A 7665-nucleotide genomic window follows, 5' to 3' on the forward strand; every position below is an offset into this window, starting at 1 on the left:
ATGACACAATCCAAACAAGAACATGATCACAAAAATGCAACATACCACACATTCGATATGACATTTAAATAGTATGATCAAATCAACTACTGTGTACTTTAGTTAAATTCATAAGTTTCATGTTGATGCCGATACCACCACTTGGTATTTGTTTTAGAAAGAAACACTTGTGTATATACGTTGTATTAACAAAGCTGCACATAATTGTTGAATTCCCAAACAGATGAATGCAATTTGTGTTGTCAAGTGCACAATTTTATTCAACGGTATACACGTCTACTTTCTTTTTTGGCCATGAACCACTTCTTCGTAACTATTTTAATTGACGCAATTTTTTATTTAAACGTGCGTATATGTGTGTATTGTCTCGCTTTAGAAAAGCTTAAATATACGTATACACTGTAAATATGCACTCATATACGCATATGAAAGCCATTATTTCTGGTTTCTAACCAATCAATTGATGAGCTCCAGATTTTATTTGTTTTCATAACAATTATAAAAGCATTGGTCAGTCAAATTTTGTTATGAGTATGTTTCAAAATAAGTTATATACATTTTACTGTCTAATATTGCATAACTATTTTTAAATATTATATTACTATAATTGATGTCGCCATACGCGGTAACTTAAGTGTACACAAAATGACGTCTATCTTAGCAACCTAAAATATTACGTATTTTTTTGTATTATTAGCCAATATAATAAAACACTTCGAATGGGTTTATTATAAATATATTAAAATATACCGACCGGCTTTGTTAATCTCGACCTACATATCACAAACAAACTGCTAGCGTATAAACACAGAGTATATGTATAAGAGCGAAAGTGTAACGAAACGACACAATTTCACACTTTTCACACTGATTCAGGTTTACAAACGGTTACTGATCTGGTTGTGTGTTTTTGGCTCCGCATTGTTGCTGTCTTCACATAAGGCAAACGTTTCGTTCTTTCTGAAACGGTAGCCTTTATGTGGAATAAACACAGTTCAACATCTGAGTGCGTTAACATCGTTACTGAACATTTTAATGAATGACAAACATATATAACGTATCATTTTTGAATAATTTTGCATATGGAACACCATTTTTTATCACGAGGTGCGATTGGCAAACAGTAATTCTCATCAAAAAACCTGTTTTTCTTTTACATTAAAATTAAATTCGTTATTTGTTAAGAAATTACAAATAAATAGTAACAAAATTGTTAGTTATTTATTTAACAAGAGCCTCGAACATACGTTCATTTAATTAGGATTCATGAACACGCAATTTTGAAAATTAAAATGGCATCAGTTTGTATCTATGCTATTTGTGTAATTTATAACAATACTCAATCAACAGTTCATCGTTCTATAGTCAGGTATTGTGATGAGTATATAAAAATCTAGCGATTTAAATGGAGCATATTGCGTTGTTCGAAGTCATATATAGATTGGCTAAGATACGCTTTTGATCATGTTGTTGACATTTTTTTATGATTTTGATAGTATTTATGTTTTAAAAAAGAATGGTATATTATTTATATATGATGCCTGTGGTTGTTTGTTCAAACTGTGGTGAAAAAGTTAAACAATCTGAACATTGAGCTATGTCATGAGTATTGGAATTCTTGCTTAAAATGTATTATTGGTCGTGGACAAAAAACTATTCCGTGAACAGCATCATTTACAATTGGGCACACACAATTGAACATAACGTAGCGAATCATTTATTATCGGTCATTTATTATTTGTTGCATAACCGTTAAAATTCGATTAAATGCGTCCATGCATTACGGAAATGACACGCATGCAGTTTGCGCAGTGACATTTACGATTAAGAATTAGGAATCATATATCGATTTTATCAGGCAAACACCAAATTCATAGATTTTGCCTCAGAAGTAAATATTGAAGCAATAATCTAGTTTGTATAATCATTACCTAATAAAACAATAACTATTTCTTATAAAAAATAACTGTATGAGAACTTGAAGTGACAATACCGTGATTTGCAAAACTGTTCGCCGGTCTATGTCAGTCATATTGGAATTGTGCATAACTATTGTAATCGAACGTGCATTTTAACGGGATTTGAGTCAAACGCCTTGATACATTTGAATATGTAATATCATAACAACGTATGTTGGACTAAAGTATTTAGACGCCATTTTACTGCTGCGAAAGTTGTAATTACAAAGAACGCACTGATTATGTGAGAGTCGGAATACATGTAATAAATGCATTTGTAAGTTATGTATCGGTATTTGATGCAGTAAGTGCAGGTACTGAACCATGCCTCATACAATTAGTGGGAACAATGTAATTAGAAACCCAAACTGACACGACATACGTTTCGATTTTAAAGGCGATATATATTTATCCAATCTCAGCAAATCATATGGGTTATAAAACAATAATTGTGTTGTTAATATATATTCATGCAATAGACAATAGACTGGTGATGTACACACAATATTTATAAAGTTGAAGCGTATGCATGTACGTTTCTCTGCCTGTCTGTGTTTGCAAATCCGTCTATCGGTTCGTCTGTGCGTGCATGTATGTGCGTCTCTTGGTCTTTCTGTGCAAATGTTAAAACACGCTGTGATTGGGTCGTGGACGTTGGCATATATATATATAAACATTTGTCAGGTTTAGTTTTAATTACGCAACATTCATTAGGTATGTTACACTGGTTGATACGTCTTATTCGTGTATTATTTTTACAAACGTTTACAATATCCAAATACTTGTATGACAAAAATAACTGTCATCGTTATCTAAACATTGGTGTAGCTAGAATATCATTACAGCGTAAAATGAACGAATAATGTAACACATATCAGACAAAAAGTCAATTTACCCTCAGAGTCCGGTTTAAGGAGAGCGACCATGGTCAGGCGACTATGGTTGGACCAGAGAATAATCGTCGTGCGACGATAGCCAGGTTTAATGGAGAGCGACAGTCGTTTAGCCAACCCTCGGACAGGTGAGGCCCCGGAATTAAACCGGGGCCGCAATTTGCGTTCAAGGTGTCGATGTTCAATGTGTCCTGCGGTTCTCATTATTTCTCGCAGCTGGCTACGCTCTTCATCGACGCACGAGCCGAGTGATCCACCGCATAGAGTTGCTTTTGTCTGCACATTGACGGGTCGTCTTGCGATCGCCGTGGGTCAACTGGAGGCCCGCGCTTCGACGCCGTACAGGACGAGCGAAGACTTGTGTTCTAGGGTGTTCTAGGGTGACTAGTGCTGGTACTAGTCGAGTTTCGTGAACAACGGTCAGGGCGGCTGCTACTCTGCCTCGCCGATCTTTGATCCTCACGGGACAACCGAGCGAGCGATTCCGCTGGTCTCGATGTTCGCAGCTAGTAAAGTCGAGATATAGAGCGAAAATAACTATGAAATAAACGCCAATAACTTTTTTGCTAATATGGCTGGAAAGTGAGCGGAATTTAACACTTTATACAAGTAATGAAGGGTATAGGACGGCGTACATAACCTGCCTTGGCATGGCCGTCGCCATCTCGTGATAATCATGTTATTACCCGCTCTGTCTAAAGGCATCACAGAACTGTTCCACTTGTCCCTCTAAGAAGCTCGAGGGCGCAGCAGAGGACGCCCGTGCTATTTAGCAGGCCAGAGTCTCTTTCATTATCGGAATACACCAGACAGATCGCTCCATAAACTAAAAACGGCCATGCAACACCACCCACAGAACCAAGAAAAAGCTCTCTATCTGTCAATCCTCGCAGTGTCCGGGTCAGGTGAGGTTTCCCGTGTTGAGTCAAATTAAACCACAGGCTCCACTCCTGATGGTTCCCTTCTGTCGACTCCTTTAAGTTTCAGCTTTGCAACCATACTACCCCCGGAACCCAGAAACTTTGGTTTCCCGAGGTCTGCCCGCGGGGTCATTTGAGCAACCACCGCGGATCGACAGTTGGCATCGTTTATGGTCAGATAGTAGACGGTATCTGATCGTCTTCGAACCTCTGACTACCGTTCTTGATTAAAGAAAACATGCTTGCCAAATGCTTTCGCTGTCGTTCGTCTTGCGACCGTCCAAGAATTTCCCCTCTAGCGCCCCAATACGGATGCCCCGCTAGTCCCTATCAATCATAACCTCGCGCTCCTAGTGGGTTGCCGACAAGGCCGGCGCTCGACCCCGCCTATCGGGCTGAATTCCCCGGGCGGACTAGGCGGATCCACTAGTTTGACTATATGGGGTTTCACGTACTCTTGAACTCTCTCTTCAAAGTTATTTTCAATTTTCCTTCAATGTACTTGTTCGCTATCGGACTTGTGCCAGTATTTAACCTTAGATGGAGTTTACCACCCGCTTATGGCTGCATTCCCAAGCAACCCTACTACGAGGCGGCTCGAAGACGCCCCCACCAAGTCCCGCCATTACTAAATCTCCGTTAGTTTCTTTTTCTCCGCTTACTGATATGCTTAAGTTCAGCGGGTAATCTCGTCCGATCCGAGGTCGGTTAGGATAAGGTGTTCGTAGCCGGGCAGCGGGCGCGATGATCGCATTTCGGCTGCGCGAGACAAGAGGCCCATTTTTACTCCTAAAAATCGCGACTACCACGACCGCAGTCGCCTGACCACACCGTCCAGTCGCGGCAACTTGCTCCTTGAACGCGACGAGTGGTCAGTTGGCGGTCGACGAGCGTCGGTCGACCGCACGTGCATGGAGTCACGTGTTCCTAGAGAGAAACTAATCTTTAATCAATAAGGATTTAAGTCATGCTCATAATGGTTTAATGATCCTGTAAGGAGCATCTTAGTGTCTACAACAGTCAGCTCTACGCGGCTCAGGTCATATTCAAATTCAGTGCTTCTTTAAACAGTACTATTGTGTACGCTTATGAAGACGGTTGTGGACGCAATCAGAAATTAACGATAAACTTAATACCTTTTGCACGCTTAATAATTTACATTTCATCGAAGCAATAAGTATATGTTCATTTTTTATAAATACAAAATAAGTAGCAATAAACAAAGATTGTAAACATAATCTTAATACAACTAATCATATTGAACGAAACTGTTAAGCTATTTGTACATACGGATAAGTGTTTGTATCGCAATACAGGATAAGCTATATGCTGGATGTAAAAATAGTCGTTTCATTTAAACCCGCAACTTTGTAAGTCTCATTCCACTTGAAAAAGACACAGTAACACAACCATGAACATCCATCAATATTAATATGTCAGTTTGTCATGTAAACGCAAATAATGTTTTTACAAATTGAAGTTTTCAGCATTCTTTAGAAGAAATCATGAACAGAGGTTATTGAATTGAATAAGTAAACATCAGATCTTTGTGCAATGGGACATCAGCGGTTGATGTAAGTGTAAAGCACTAAATCGTTGAAAAGAAATTCCAACTGAATGCTTATAACACATATACACATGGGACTACATTAAGAAACACGATGACGTAAAACACTTTTCAAAATGTAATTAATAATTTTACAACAAACAACCAACACTATCATAATTAGCTCAAAATACTTTACCATGTAAAACATAAATCAAACGTGCGTATATCACTCAACTGTTATTAAATACACTGACAGGAGACATACAATAAAATGATAATTTAACTTTTAAACCCACTACTATTTTAGTCAATCAGCTGACCAAACATTGACCAGCATTCGGTGCTAAACATAAGGATAATGATAATTTGAAAGAAAAACATGATTGTAATATAAAACATAAACACACGTCGTGTGTATTGTTTAATTCATAAACGTCAAAATAACGCGCGTGACACCGTACATTCGACAGTTGTTTTGCGTTCACGTCTATAAATGGATTTGGCGACATTGTTTTATCAATTGCCGTTGTAACTTATATTTTCTATACCGATGTCTTGAAGGCAAATGTATTACAGCAATAAAACAGCATATAACAACCAGGATTATACCCTGGTCACATCTGTAACAAAAGCAATTACAGCTATATCGCGTCGTCATGGCAACGTAAATGAAAGACACGTGTCCAACTAACGTGTTTACGATTGGAATTTGCAACCCTACTTAGAGCGATTTGCATAAAACCAGACACATGTTTGGCAAAACCGATGATCTAATTCACAGAATCAACAGATTGGACCTCCTGTGAATATGCCGTTTCAAATGAAACACTTTATAAATAATTATGAGGGTGTGCGTGTCCTAAAGCTGGTTTAAAGTCATTGATCCACCACAACAACATAAATTGAAATGCATGTAAAGGAGCATATGTTCTTATTATAAAAAACACTATTCTTACTTCTCAGTAACCACTATTTTGGTTTTACGAAATTATAATAATTTTCTTTATTTTCGAAGAAATGTATATATATATTGCTTCACTGAATACGACACGTTTGTATATTCATGTCTGGACGTTCTTTCAATAAAATGCTTAATAACATTTCTATGAATGGAGTTGGCATTATAATTCCAATATCCGTATAGAGTCGTTATCGGGAAAATGCATTTTGAAACTCATTGTCAGTGATTTAAAAAAAATGTATATATGACTGCTATTTAAGCGCTTTTTATTGATACATAAATACTGCTTTTGATACTTATGCGTGTTCAATCCACCATTAGTGCATTTTATCGATGTATTTAATTGTCCATCGCCAAGGTTGTAAAAATCCATTTATCCGTGGACAAAGCTTGGTGTGTAATTGACCCAATTAAGCTTATACACTTTAGATGTAGTAACGGAACGGAATTCACATTGTCACAGTCACAAAAAGATATAGCATGTAGATAGAGGATGGCTTTGTCATGATGAGGAAAGTTTGGATGGAAACAAAAGTGAGCTCAGTGTTACATAGATCAAAAACGTCTTTACCGAGATTCGCGTACGTCAATATTGTTTGTATTTTAACGTAACATGTTTTCTTTTTTAAGGTACATTTGTTTTGTGAATACACTTAAACGGCATCGTTTGTACTAAGTTACAGATTAAGATTTTTGATAACAAAACCTGTACGCTGAAAAGAAATGAAACACAACAAACCTTCACTTCCAAAAGCTATTTTTAAAAAGATATATGAACCTAAACTGAAATTTCAAATCTTAACAAACCAGAAATTTATTTTTTCTCGTAAAAAACAATTTATCAGTAAAATTCGTTAACCTAATACCACACTTCACCACGTTTTCTAAATTCAAAGTGAACGTCAATATAAATAACTACACCAGTCTTTCACACTATTTTAAATAATATTCGAAAATCACTAAATAGAACAATTATACTCGATTTGTTAATAACGCACAACTACTGGCCATTGGGTTAATCCCAAATGCGCTGTATCTTCTGTATAGTACTTATTTGTATATATACGTGTACATGTCTAAAACATTTGTTAAAATTATTAGTATCATGGTATAGAAGATAAGTTGATCAGAGGATACTCTTAAAATATCATACGGACGGATGGACTATAGACGAACGAAAGGACGGAAAGATTGACGGACGAACGGACAAACATACATACATATATATAGATAGACCAACACAAATCTAAGACATACAGACAAACAGCCACCCAGTTCATTAAGTTAAATTAAGTAATGTTGACCTAACCACCCCATTTGTTGAAGATCTTTGTCGAAACAAAAGTCAGACTTTAAGTAATGGCCGATTTCAGTCTTGAGAATC

The 7665-nt window shown here is 36.9% G+C and overlaps 1 non-coding gene across 1 annotated transcript; it reads right to left on the reverse strand.

Moving 5' to 3' along the window:
- Positions 1–2965: 2965 nt before the first annotated feature.
- On the reverse strand, positions 2966–3119 carry LOC127849356 (5.8S ribosomal RNA). The gene has a single exon (XR_008034865.1). It is a non-coding gene; the product is annotated as a 5.8S ribosomal RNA (ribosomal RNA).
- Positions 3120–7665: the final 4546 nt, after the last annotated feature.

The sequence above is a fragment of the Dreissena polymorpha genome, chromosome 10 (genome assembly GCF_020536995.1).
Source record: "Dreissena polymorpha isolate Duluth1 chromosome 10, UMN_Dpol_1.0, whole genome shotgun sequence".
Lineage (NCBI taxonomy): Eukaryota > Metazoa > Mollusca > Bivalvia > Myida > Dreissenidae > Dreissena > Dreissena polymorpha.